A 14,552-nucleotide genomic window follows, 5' to 3' on the forward strand; every position below is an offset into this window, starting at 1 on the left:
TGGGGAGTTTTTCTCCCTATATATATCTACCAATCCCTTGGGCAAAGCACACCAAAACTACTATATAGGGAGCCTCTAGTTTGGGAAATCCCTCGTGTAGTGAATTATATTTTTCCCTCCTTCCCTCGCCGTCGTCGTCGCCATCGCCGTCGCCGCCGCGCTGCCCGTTCGTAGTTGTTCGTTGGTAAGCATCCCCACGTTTTCCTTCCTCTTTGTTAATTACACCATGCCCGTTGATTACCTTTGTTGCATGTTGCTTTTCCATGTGTGATATACGTCTACATGCCAACCATGATCTATACCGCATAATACACAAGAAATCACGCCACCATCTCTGCCTTGCTGCCGGCCATGCCTGCATGTTCATCACGTCCAGGCCATTCTTTGGTTCATCTCAATCTCTTGTGGCATATAGCACTGATCCCACCTCCGCCGTTGCAGCTCCTGTGCCAAGCCGAAGGAGCGGAGCCGCCGGCCGTGCGTTGCCTGGCACCATGGGGACGCCCCAGCGGGGCGAGTGCGGGCTCTTCCTCCGGTCGGCCAGCAGGCCAAGCTCCTGGCCATGGCCCTTTTTCTTCCATGCGAGCTCCCTGTGCAGCAGCAGCCATGACCATGGAGGCCACGATCTGCACGTGATAATGTAGAAGGCAAGGTAATTACGAAACTGCCATTAGTTCGTAATTCTTCCATCATTTATTCGTTTTAATTCCGTTTTACTTCATTCAAATTTCGTTAGGTTCGTAATTTCATAACCTACATGTTCATACTACTGTTAGATGTGTTTTCAACTTTTAAAATACGAGGTTAGATTTAATCTATTATTTTAATAAAGTAAATCTTGTTTATTTCATATCTTCTGCATTTTAGCTCCGTTTTGACCCATTCAAGTTGCGTTAGATTCATTACGACGAGATCTACACGTTAGTAACAATGTTTATCATGTCACTAATACTGGAATTTCATGGTTTAAATCATATCTTGAATAATAATTATGCCACTGGATTTTATAGATAAAATATGATTTGTTTTACCTTAGTTTTATAATCCGAATCTAAATTTGATTTAATTCAATTTATATAAGCTTTTATATAGTTAAAATAAATAAACCTGTAGTTTTCTTTTCCACGTATAAAGCAGATCTATCGGTAGATGTATCTTCTACACCGTAGCTCTGATTAGCGTGCTTTTCGCGTTTGTGTGTTCGTAGCAGGACGTAGATTCGTTTTATAAACTTTTCATCTTGATTTTATGTTTGGTGTACTGTTCTAATTTAGATCTATTGTTTGCTTCATGTATGATTGTATGGATGCTTGTGTGGTGCTTTGTGATTACGTTTAGTCGGTGAGATATACGTGGTGATCAAGAACAAGAAGAAGAACGTTGAAGATTAAAGCTTACCGAAGGATCGGTGTTTTAAGGCAAGTATAGCATGGGATCTTCCTTGTTTCCTATTCACTTTTAATCACTTAATTCATGTTACATGTGTCTACCTTGACTACCACTAAGGATATCCTAGACTTTTGTACTTGTGCCTTGATACCTATGAGGTATTGCATTGGGTAGTATAATGCTAGTGCTCAACTACAACCATGATCTTGTAACTTAACTAATGAAATATGCAATAAAGATTAAAAGATGCTTTTTAGCAACATGGAACAAGGGGGTTAGAGCATTGGGTTGTTTAATGGTGCTCTAGATTCCTCTCCCTAAGGACTTATTTGTAAGTGATTTATCCGGGACTTACAGTACAGCTGTGAGGGCTACATGGCTCTGGCTTTAGCTCGGTATGAGGACCTTTTCTAGCTTGATAGTGGTTAACTTTATTAGCGTAAGAATGGCTTGACGAATCGGGTATAGGACAGCCTCTACTCTTATGTGTATAACCGTGATGGAATTGTGCCATTCGATAGGGGGGTTCCTATATCTGTTTGCCGAGTGAATCTAATAGCCCTAACTTGTTAGACGAACCTTTGAAAGGCTTCATAGTGAACCCTACCGACCTTCCTTGGAAGTGGGTCAAGAGATTAGCTACCTCGGGCAAAAGGGTAAATCACGACGCACAGTGAAAGTGTACAACCTCTACAGAGTGTAAAACTGATATATCAGTCGTGCTCACAGTCACGAGCGGCCTTAGAACATTTATGGAATAAATGGTGAACACTAATGATATGGATGATGAAGATGCTCACTAATGGTTAATTGTTCATGCTATTCATTATTCATGTTTACCTGATCATGTGTGTTTATGGGCTTGTGACAAACTTGTTGACACCCAATTGCTAAAAGATTATTCATTAAAAGCTAATCGCAGTTAAACCAGTGTCAGCCTTTTGAGCCTCATGAACCCCATGTCATATTTGTTGAGTACGACACGTACTTACGCTTGCTTTATTTTATACATATTTGGAAAAATCCTGGATGGGTACCAGATTGCTAGAGTTTGGAGGAATTAGGCTTGTGATCAACCAGTCAGTTGTCCCTGTGGATTTGGAGTCTTCGTTTGAAGATCAGAGTTGTCTTTCCATTGTCTATACTCTGAGGTTCTATTCTTTATACTAATACGCTATGTATTTAAGCATTGTCTTTTGATATTACCCTTATTTGTAGCTATATGCGAGATTTGACTTCCTGGGCTCGCATATGGTGTGTATCTGGTTTTGTTCTTAAAACCGGGTGCTACAGTGTGTAGAGAAGTTGATGACCAGGATTAGGATAGATGGCCGTACTATCAAGAGGGGCAAACTTGTTTGCATATCGGTCATCTAGTGCAACTCGAGTGATCTAACTTTGCCTCGTCGCTAGGATTGAGTGGCGTGGCAAGTTGAGTGGCTAATCCTTTGGAAAATGATTGTGAAAATGCTAACACACACACATGGTGGTGTACGCTTAGTGGTGTTGGCACATTTACAATGGAGATGAAGTTAGAGTTGATGTGAATCAACTCGGCGATGAAACAGAGGCAAGAAAGGTTAGAAACTCTACCGGCGGAGTGTCCGCCCATAGAGTGCGGACAGTCCAACGATGCCACCGGCACCCTATACAGAAAAGACAGGGTCTCACAGAGTGGACCAGACGCTGGTCATGTGGTGACCGGACGCTGGGGTCCTGCGTCCGGTCAGTGGCGGTAGAGAGCGTGTAGGCGTCGGTCTTTCGACCGGACGCTGGTAGGGTACGTCCGGTCAGGCTGACGTATGGTGGCATAGGCGACGTAGACAAGGTGGAGAAGAACCAGACGCTAATGCTGTGTCTGATCATGACCGACCGGACACGTCCGGTCGCGACTGGTACCTTACTGGAAATGATCGAAAGCTGGGGTTGCTGCGTCCGGTCACTTTGAGCAGCTGCATCCGGTCATCACTTGATCGTTGAGATCAAGTGACTGAGGTTGAATGGAGGCAACACGTGGTGAGCATCCATTGACCGGACATTGAGGTCCTGCGTCCGGTCGATACGACCGGAGCGTCCGGTTGTCCTGAGTTTTGCCCAGTGAAGGGGTAACGGCTAGTTTAGCCCATGGGGCTATAAATAGAAGGGTGTCTCAGCCATGGCTGGTGCTAAGCACCTTGGGGGACTTTGTGTCCATGCTTGAGAGTGCTTGGGAGCCCTCCATCTCACATATGCTTGATAGTGATCATCCGATTGTGTGAGAGAGTGATTCTAGTGCGATTGCATCATGAGGTTGCATCGAGTGGCACTAGGTGATCGAGTTGCAAGCCGGTGATGCTTGTTACTATTGGAGGTTGCCACCTCCTAGATGGCTTGGTGGTGGTCTCCGTCGAAGCCCGCAAGAAGCTTGTGCGGTGCTCCGGAGAAGAGCTTTGTGAGGGGCATTGTGCTCGCCCCGCGGGAGCTACGAAGAGCAACTCTAGTTGAGCGTGTCATGGAGCTACCCTCACTTTCGGGGTAGGTTCTTGTGGTGCCCGATGTGCGGGCTTGGCGGGTGATGCCAATTAGCCACCGAACCACCAAGTGAGCGGTCGACACAACGGGGACTAGCGTGTTGGCAAACACGTGAACCTCGGGAGAAAAATCACCGTGTCAACCTTGTTCTTCCCGTTGGTTTGCATCCTCGTTACACAAGCTTGTAACTACTTTTGCATACATTGTGCTTGTGTAGTTGATTTTGTAATTAGTTAGCTTATGTAGCTTACTAGTTACCTTCTTGCTTGTGTAGCATAGAAGTAGCTCCCTTGCGTGGCTAATTTGGTTTGTATAACCTTGTTAGTCACATTGCTTAGTTTATGTAGCTAAGTAATTGCGCTCTCTAATTTGGCATTGGTTGCCTTGTTATTGAGCATTGCTAGTGAGCTTAGGTGGCTTGGTGCTTTTGCTTACTAGCTTGTGTAGGAGCTCCCATGTTGCTTGAAGTACTAGTGGCATAGGTTTGTGTGACCTTGCTTCTAGAATTGGTTAAGTGAGCTCTAGCTAGCCTGGCACCTTTGTTGCTTAATTAGTATCTTTGGAAGGTAAAAGAGAACATAAATAAAGGGGTGTAGTCTTGGCTAAAACGATAGTTTTAATTCCGTACTTGTTTCGGTTAGCCGACGCGATTAATTTTAGAAAGGACTCTTCACCCCCCCTCTAGTCCGCCATCTTGACCTCACAGCGACGTAATCAGAATGGCGTATAGCAGCTTTTGGACCTGAGGATAACGAGTTTTGGGCTCATTAAGGACCTCGCTGATGAAGTAGACCGGACGTTGCACCTTATAGACGTGCCCGGCCTCCTCGTGTTCGATGACAACGGCTGTGCTGACGACACGAGAAGTAGCGGCGATGTAGATCAGTAGAGTTTCATCTAGTCGAGGCACCATCATGATTGGTGGCTTTGTCAGAAACAACTTGAGCTGCTCGAAAGCGGTATCTGCCTCCTCTAACCAGGAAAAGCGCTCGGAGGCCATGAGGAGTTTGAAGAACGGTAGTCCCTTTTCGCCGAGGTGCGATATAAAGCGGCTTAGAGCAGCCATGTAGCCTATAAGCTTCTATATATCCTTGACGCATGTTGGCCATTTCATGTTGGTGATGGCGGAGACCTTGTCGGGATTGGGTTCTATGCCACGTGCACTACGATGTAGCCTAGGAGTATACCGGATGGAACTCCAAAGATGCACTTTGAAGGGTTCAGCTTTCATCGGTACCTTTTCAGGTTGGTGAACGTTTTCTCGAGGTCGGTGATAAGATTGTCGGCGATCTTAGACTTGATGACCACATCGTCGATGTAAGCTTCGATGTTGCGACTGATCTATTGATCGAGGCACATCTGGATTGCCCTTTGATAGGTCGCCCTAGCCTTCTTGAGTCCGAAGGACATGGTGGTGTAGCAATACGCACTGAAGGGCGTAATGAACGACGTCTTGATCTAGTCTTCTTCCTTCAGGGAGATCTGGTGATAGCCAGAGTAACAGTCGAGGAAGGAGAGCAGTTCGCAGCCGGCGATGGAGTCTACAACCTCGTCTATCCAAGGCAGACCGAAGGGGTCTTTAGAGAAGTGTTTGTTAAGATCAATGTAATCAACGCACATTCTCTATTCTTTATTCTTTTTTTGAATGAGAACAGTGTTTGCTAACCACTCAGGATGATACACTTCTTTTATGAATCCGGCAGCTAGGAGCCATTTTATTTCTACCCTAATAGCCTCCTTCTTGTCTGGCATGAATCGGCGGAGTTTCTGCTTGATCGGTTTGGCGGTCGGCGAGACATTCAAGGAGTGCTCGATCTTCTCCCATGATACCCCCGGCATGTCTGTAGGTTTTTGAGCAAACACGTCGACATTGGCATGTAGGAAGGAGACGAGCGTGCTTTCCTATTTGGGGTCGAGGTGAGCCCCAATCTTCACGGTCTTGGAGGGGTCGTCGAGGCCGAGGCTGACCTCCTTGATTTCCTTGGACTTGGTGGAGGTGTGAGGAGGCTCTAGCTCTGGGATCTCCATGTCATCAGCGGGCACCATCTTTGCTTCGGTGACCACGCTAGCCATCTGGATGGAGAGGTCGGTGGCTTCGGTGAGGGCGAGACACTCTGTCTCGCAGGCGTAGGCGATGGAGAGGTTGGCTCGTAGGGCCAAGACTCCTACAGGCGAAGGCATCTTCAGCACCAGGTATGTGTAGTGCAGTATAGCCATGAACTTGGCCAGAGCTGGCTGACCAAGTATGGTGTGACAGGCGGTGTTGAAGTTGGTGACATAGAAGTTGATGTGCTCGACGTGGTAATTTCTTGCCGTGCCGAACTGTACTGGTAGGGTGATCTCTCCAAGCGGTTTGGATGCCCTACCAGGTACCACACCCCAGAAGGAGGAGTCTGAGGGTGAGAGATCTGTTATCCCGAGGCCCAACTCCTTTAGGGCTCCAGCAAAGAGGAGATTCAGAGTGCTCCCACCGTCAACAAGCACTTTTCTGAAAAGCACTTTTCTGAACAGTTGCGTCGAGGACAAGGGGGAAACACCCTATGTAGGGGATGCCTACCCACTGGTCGGCCATACTAAAGGTGATGGGGACCTCGGACCATGGGCAATAGCTGGGGTTGGCGGCGGCGTCTTTCGTAGTGACGGCGAGCACCCGCCGGGCGGCGAGCTTCCATTCACTTTTGCTCTCGGTGGAGGTGAGGCCCCCGAAGATAGTGGCAACCACCTTGTTGTGATCCTAGAAGGCATTGTTATTGCCCCCAGGTGGTCGGCGGTCGCCTGCTTCGTCATTGGTGTTGTCGGTCGGCTTTTTGTCCTAGAACTCCTTAGCCAAGCCGAGGCAGTCCTTCATCTTATGCTTGGCATTCTTGTGGAGAGGGCACGGGCCGTCAAGGATCTTCTTGTACTACTCGTCATAGTTGCGCTTGGCGCAAGGTTCATTAACGGCAGCGATGATGTGGTCTGGCTGGCGGCAGCGATTTTAACTAGACTTGGATCCTTCTGGCCGATCACGGGCGCTGTCCCTATGGTAACTGTGGTCGTCGTAGCGGCGGTTGTTGTGGCATCAATCGTCGGGGCAGTTGTCATAGCGGCGGGTTGGGCGATGAGTGCCTGCATCCTCGTTGAATCACACCTCCGCTTCCTCGGTGTCGGCGTACTGGTTGGCGGTAGTGATCATCTCGCCAATCCCCATTGGCGACTTGTGATTGAACTTGGAGCGAAGATCACGGTGATGGAGTCCTTGGACGAAGGCGGTGATGACCTCAGCTTCCATGATGTTAGGAATAGAATTCCTCATCTCGGAAAAGCATCTAATGTAGCTACGAAGGAGCTCGGATGGTTTCTGGTAGATGCAGTTCAGATCATGCTTGGTGCCCAGCCGAACACACGTAGCCATATAATTATCGATGAAGACCTTCTTCAGCTCCTCCCAGGATCTGATGGAGTCTAGGGCAAGGCTCGTCAGCCAGCTCATCGCAGCTGGCGTGAGCATGACGGCAAGATAATTCGCCATGATGCTGGTGTCTCCCCCAATGGTACGCACAGTAGTGGCATAAGCTTTCAACCACTATGTGGGGTTCATCCGTCCCTCGTAGGACTCGACTCCGGTGATTTTGAAACCCCGGGGCCACTAGAGTGTTCGGAGTGCTCTTGTAAAAGCTCTGGGTCCCTTGGGATCGTCGTCGTCATGGTCTGCGGCGTCGCTAGCATTGAGTGGCTGGAGAGCTGAGTTCGGATTACCGAACCCCTACTTGTACTCCTGACAGCGGCGTACTTCTTCTTCATGACGGTCGAAACGACTCTTGTCGATACGTCATCGTGCATCTCGAAGATTGTTGAGGTGAACTCGGACGTCCTGGTCGACTTCCTGGTTGTGTTGGCGGTGATGTTCAATGCGGTTGCCCCTAGCTCCGCCCTGGAGGGGTTGCCTGTCGTCACGGTGCTGGTCGGCGAAACGACTTGGGCGGCGATCGGATCTTTGCGCGGCTAATCGACGAATCGAGGTTGTGGAGTATGAAGGTCTCTGATCCTGGCGGATCTCGTTGACCTGACAGTGCGTCGCTTTAAGCATGGCGGCGACCTTGGCGACCTCTGGTGTCTGCGGGAGCCAGGCGAGCTCATTGGCAGCCACTGCCAGATTGGCGCTTGGAGTCTTGTAGAGGTCGTGGCCGTCAACACGGATAAACTCATCGTCAAGGTTGCGCTGGAGTGGCCTTCCTTACGAGTCAAGCTGCTGCTCGGCCATCGCAAGGGCAATCTCGTTTGCTCGGCACTGCGCGCGATTGACGTTCCGGTTCTCACGAGCGGCGCGTTCCTCCTCGGTTTCGCCATTTTGAGGGGGGCTGTCGACGCTGACATTGAAGATCACGCCACCCCAAAAGGGAGGGAGAAGAAGTTGCTCAGTGGTGGTTTCGGCGAGAGTCTCCGTAGAGCCCTGGGACTCGGAGTCCGGATTTTCCTCCAAGATGATTTGGAGGGATGTTTCAGGCGTCAGTCGACGTGCAACATGTTGACAGTCAGCAAAAGCTGGTCGGCGATCTGGTCGACGAGAGGATGGACATCTCCAACCTGGTCGGCGAATTTGACCCTAAGGGCATCTCGGTAGGTGGCGGCGATGTTGGTGAACCCGAAGGGTATGGTCGTAACCCCTAGAGTTTCCCGACCAGCCTCCGATAGATCTAGATCGGAGGGTGGTCGGCGCTGAATGAGAGTGTCCAGAGCCGATTCGGCGATGGAGAGACAATCAACGAGCTTCTGACCAACCTGATCGATAGATGCGATCAGATCATCGTTGTTGATTTGCCTCCACTGGTAGCGAGGAAGCGGACGGCGAGTTGTCGATGAAGGCGACCTCAGAGGCGGTTCTGAGATTGGATCTGCAGTCGCAGGTGCTGGGGTGATCGGCGCAGAATCGATCTGCATCGGTTCGATAAGCTCTCCGACTACGTCAGCGTTGATGATCTAGGAGATCGATCCGACCGTGAAGATCTGGTCGGGCTGTGGGAGGGACGAAGAGCCTGTGGAAAAAGCCATCTTGTTCGACAAGGAAACAGCGCGCACACCCCTACCTGGCGCGCCAACTGTCGATAGAATATCGTCGGCAGCCCTCCGAGGGGTATCCCACGAAGGTAGATTGATCGGCAGAGAGGCATGTAATCAAGAACAAGAAGGCAATAGAGACACACGAGATAGACAGGTTCAGGCCGTCAGCATGACGTAATACCCTACTCCTATGGTCTGTTGGTTTGTATTGGCTATCGTATGATATTGCGTGAGTTTAGAGGGGGTCTCTGCCCGCCTTATATAGTCCGGGGGGGGCAGGGTTACAAGTCGGTTAGATCTAAGAGATAATCGGAAAGTAATAACAGATTACAAGAATCATGGGATCATACGTATCCTAATAGATCTCGTAGCATCTTCAGGATATCTTCCCGGTGTCTTGCGAGAGGCGCCGAGCAGAGTCGTGCCCCGCAAGGCTTCGTCTAGTGGGCTGTGTTGTCCCTGGGGGCGTAGCCCATGTAGTCTGCCGTGGGTATCCGGGGTCGTACTCCCATTTTTGTCCATGCATCGGTGCACCTACCCGATGGAATCGGAAGTTTGCAGGCGTTGGAAGAGCTATCATATATCAATTTGGGTATTCAATCTGTAAAGTTTATTCAAGGACTCGGTGATCTGGCTAATCTGAGAATACTGAAATTCATTGGCCGTACCTTAGGAAGGATCACAAGGAAGCATGTATCTCTATGCTCTCCAGGCTGTTCAGTCACCTACGAGAACTACGTGTGTGGCAGAGTCATCCTGACGCCACATGTTGATTAATCGATTCGTGTGTCCCTACTCCACCACCGCTTCAAATGCTTCTTCTTGGTACACATAACTTAAATAGGGTGGGCCCTCAAATTAGCTCACTGGTCAACCTGTCTCGCCTCTCTATTCGTGTCCATGGTGAAGCAGGCAAGGAAGGAATAAATATCCTAGCAAGTTTACCCATGCTGCTCTCTCTTACTATTGTCTTATTCGGGCCTTGTTTAGATGCCACCCAAATTTTAAGTTTTTTCACTCTCTCTCCATCACATCAATTTTTAGCCGCTTGCATGGAGTATTAAATGTAGGTAAAAAAAATAACTAATTACACAGTTTAGTTGGAAATCACGAGATGAATCTTTTGAGCCTAGTTGGTCCATGATTGGACAATATTTGTCAAATAAGACGAAAGTGGTACTATTCATCGGGTTGAAATTTTTTCGCAATCTAAACGAGGCCTCAATGACAAAGATGGAGATTCAGGCATCGTCTACCCAAGGAACGCAATCAACCCACGAGGATTTCAGCGTTTGCTCAAGTTTCATTTCCGCTGTGATTGGTGTGACGCGGCATTGGAGTTTGAGCCGGGAGCCATGCCAAAGCTCCAAAGGCTCAAGCTGGAACTGATGGCACGGTGCCAGTTCAAGTTTGGGGAAGGTGGCCTCGTCCTTGGGCTGCAGAATCTGGGACTAGGCCTCAAACATGTGGCTATATATATTAACTGCGACGCTGCTGTTGCAGACGAGGTGGAGGCTTTGGAGGATGACATCAGGGGCGCAGCAGCCGTCCATCCCAACCGTCCCATACTCCAGATCCAAAGATTTCGTCAAAAATATTGGATGGCTCAGGGGTGCAGCAGGCGTCCATCCGACCATGCCATAGTAGAAGCCTAATGAAGACCATTGTGAGTATGACCACAAACTATCATATGTTTTTCCGTTTTCAGGTACGTACGGAGTATGTAGGAATTGAACAAGGCAAATTCGACCTCTCGGATGGCAGGCGGTACCGCTGGTTAAACTGGTGGTTAAAATCATAGTCTTTCAGGGAGCTTAAACTGGTGGTTCCAATTGCTATGTGGCTTTTGGTTCTGACAATGCCTAGATAGGTTTGCTTGCGTAGTTTTGTCTGGTACGACACTTCATTTTATTTTAGTAATTCTAGTCTTCTTTTTTATGCATTGAGTTCATCCGTCACATGGTTCATTATTGTATTTGTTTCCAAATTAAGATCGATCAGTATTTGTAATGTAACTCCCAAATTTTTTGTGTCATGTGGAACGTTATTTTAAGCTTGAGTAGAATACATCAGTGACTCTTCTGTTAATTATTAGTGACATGTGTTACGGTGCTGGAGGGCAAACTGTGTTTCCTCCCCTTTGATCATTAATGAACCGTTGAGACTAACTAGAAGTGCTTTAATGTTAAGAAGGGTCTTGTGCACTTGGAACTGCTATTACTTATCCGTGTCTCCTAGAGCCGCCAACCACTGCTGCTGCTTACCCCGGCCCGCTGCAGACAGCCAATGGGAAGACAAAAAAGGTTTGAGACTTCGTAGTACAGCTATAGAGCTTTGTGTTCATTTATTGTAACAACCTGATGTAATTGGAAGTCTGCAGGCGCTGGAAGAGCTATCAATGATCGATTTGGGTATGCAATCTGTAAAGTTTATCCAAGGACTCGGTGATCTGACCATTCTGAGGGTACTTCAAATTAAATGGCCGTACTCTACTGAAGTACGTGATATGAAGGATCACAAGGAAGCATGTATCTCAACGCCCTCTAGGCTGTTCAGGCACCTGCGAGAACTACGTGTGTGCCAGAGTGATCCTGATGCCACATGTTCATTCATGGCTTCGTGTGTCCCTACTCCACCACCGCTTCAAATGCTTCTTCTTGATACACATAACTTAAATAGGGTGGGCCCTCAAATCAGCTCACTAGTCAACCTGACCCGCCTCCGCATTTTTTATCCGTGGTGAAGCGGACAAGGAAAGAATAAATATTCAGGCATCGTCTACCCAAGGAACGCAATCAACCCACAAGGGCCTCGTTTAGTTGCCCTGAATCAGCGCCGCCAAAGTTAATGTAGATTCCTGTAGCGTACTATAGCGTTTTGTTTGTATTTGGTAATAATTGTCCAATCGTTAATTAATTAGGCTCAAAACGTTCGTCTCGCAAAGTACAACCAAACTGTGTAATTAGTTTTTGATTTCGTCAATATTTAGTACTCCATGCATGTACCACAAGTTTGATGTGACGGGAAATCTTCTTTTTGCATAGTGCCAAAGTTTGCATTTTGGAGTGAACGGATTTCCGCGTTTAGTTCACCCCCAAATTCCAAAAAGTTGCTACAGTACCTGTCACATCGAATGTTTGCGGCCCATGCATGGAGTATTAAATGTAGACGAAAAGAAAAACTAATTACACAGTTTGGTGGGAAATTACGAGACGAACGTTTTAAGCCTAATTAGTCAATGTTTGGACACTATTTGCCAAATAAAAACGAAGATGCTACAGTAGACCCAAAATCCAAATTTCGCGAACTAAACAAGGGCCAAGTTTCATTTCCGCTGTTATTGGTGTGACGCGGCATTGGAGTTTGAGCCGGGAGCCATGCCAAACCTCGAAAGGCTCAAACTGCACCTGGGCCTTGTTTAGATTGAAGATTTTTTCAACCCGATGAATAGTAGCACTTTCGTCTTATTTGGTAAATATTGTCCAATCGTGGACCAACTAAGCTCAAAAGATTCATCTCGTGATTTCCAACTAAACTGTGTAATTAGTTATTTTTTTATCTATATTTAATACTCCATGCAAGCGTCCAAAAATTGATGTGATGGAGAGAAAGTGAAAAAACTTGGAATTTTGATGTAAACTAAACAAGGCCCTGATTGGCAGGCCTCAAACATGTCGACGTCGATGTTGACTGCTCTGCTGTTGTTGCTGATGAGGTGGAGGCTTTGGAGAATGACATCACGGACGCAGCAGGCGTCCATCCCAGTAGTCCCATGCTCCAGGTAAGAAGACTTGATCAAGATATGATATATTTAGTTCCATGGCTCAGGGGTGCAGCAGGCGTCCATCTGACCATCCATCCCATACTAGAAGCCCGATGACCAAGTGAATGCTATTTCGAGTTGTTATCCACTTATCCTCACGCACTGCACGGCACCTCAGATTGTACTTATCTCAGTTCGTCAGGGGTACTGTGTCTTTTAGTTCTAATAATGCTTAGACATTTGCAAGGATTTATCTTGTGTTTACTTGGTTTCGTTTTAGAAAAGTCTGTTTTTTCTTTTATGTGTTAAGATTATTCTTCGGGGTCATTATTGCATTTCTTTCTCATGGTAGCTCACTAGTTGCTTTAAACTAGTAAAGCAAAATGCATCAGTGACCCTCAATTTGTCCCGCCTTGTATATGGTCTCTTAATATATATTGAAAAACTTGCAAACAATGACTTTGACCTTGATATGTGGGCCTTAAAGATATCTAGTCCGGATTGTTAGAAATAATCTGCTACTTCCTCTGTACCAGCAGGGGATGGCATAAAAGTCAGTCCTGCTGTCACATCTATTTACTGTAGTAGCATGGCAATATGACATGTCTGTGTACTAGGATTAGATAGGAGTAGTTGGGGGGTTGGAGTACTTCTCAACCACCCTTGTACCTGGTAAGCTATGCAGCTTAGATACGGATACGTATCAGATACGCGGATACACCATTTTTGAAAAAGCAATGACACGGGGATACGACTGGTATACTTTAATAATATATTTAGTAACTAAATAACAAACCGATTGCAAGTTTCATGAGTTCAACAAATAGATATCTAGGGTTCAACTTAAATTACAGAACAAACTAATGCAGCGATTTAATTTAAAAAGGTGAAATAAAGAGCATAGAGACCTTACGAGAAAATTCAAGAATAGGAAGCAAATGTTGGTTTAATTGTACAGTAGGACACGAGCAACTCCCGATGACTCCGCGATCCATCAACATCCCTATTATAGTATGCAATGCGATGCAGAGATGATGTAACAGTTAATTAACAAGGCAACAACAACTCTTAAAAAGAGTACATACTTTGAGTCTTACTAATGACTAACGTACTAAAACAAGCTAGCTCCAATGACTAACGTACTAATCTACGTATCAACATCGTCGAGAAATGTGTCATTACCCAACAAGTGTTTTAGTTATACAATTCCAAGGTGTTTCTTTATTTTATTTATTGGATTTACTATATATTCAAACTAGGGCTCATTTGCTATCTTAGCGATTTAATTACTCTGCAGCTACAAAAAATTACAGAGAACACTTGATAACACTTCTAACCTACTGTAAAATTTTTAGAGCTAACACTATCACCGATTTATCACGGATATTCCTACAAGTTTATGTCTCAACAATATGAAGCATGTTAAAATAATTAGAGCAACCCTAAAAACATACAGAACCTATGCGAACGAAATACATTATCAGATAGATCATGATTTTAGAAACTTAACAAAATTGGTTTGGCATTTTTATGATTTTTCTACACTTTTTGGCGGATTTATGAAGTTTCTGCAAATAAGAAAAAGGAAAAAGGGCCACACTAAGCTCGGCCTTGGCCCAGCGCGAAACGCGCGTACGCGGCCCAGCAGAGGTTGGCGGCCCACTGAGCACGCGCGGCAGCGGCCCACAGCCAGCTGTGGCCCACACGACCAGGGCCCCAGAAGGTGGCGCGACACCAGGCCTAGGCGGGGCGCGCATTTTGTAGAAAAGTGATGCACACACGCCTATGCAACGCGTGTAGCAAGTTGTGTGGCCCGATCTTCTCGTAGGATCCGCGAACTTGATAACTT

General features: G+C 46.8%; 1 pseudogene; it reads left to right on the forward strand.

Annotated features, from left to right (window-relative positions):
* LOC136481822 (disease resistance protein RGA5-like) overlaps window positions 1-10,595 on the forward strand; it is a 48,134-nt pseudogene extending 37,539 nt beyond the window's left edge.
* Window positions 10,596-14,552: the final 3,957 nt, after the last annotated feature.

Source organism: Miscanthus floridulus, chromosome 9 (genome assembly GCF_019320115.1).
Source record: "Miscanthus floridulus cultivar M001 chromosome 9, ASM1932011v1, whole genome shotgun sequence".
NCBI classification, from domain to species: domain Eukaryota; kingdom Viridiplantae; phylum Streptophyta; class Magnoliopsida; order Poales; family Poaceae; genus Miscanthus; species Miscanthus floridulus.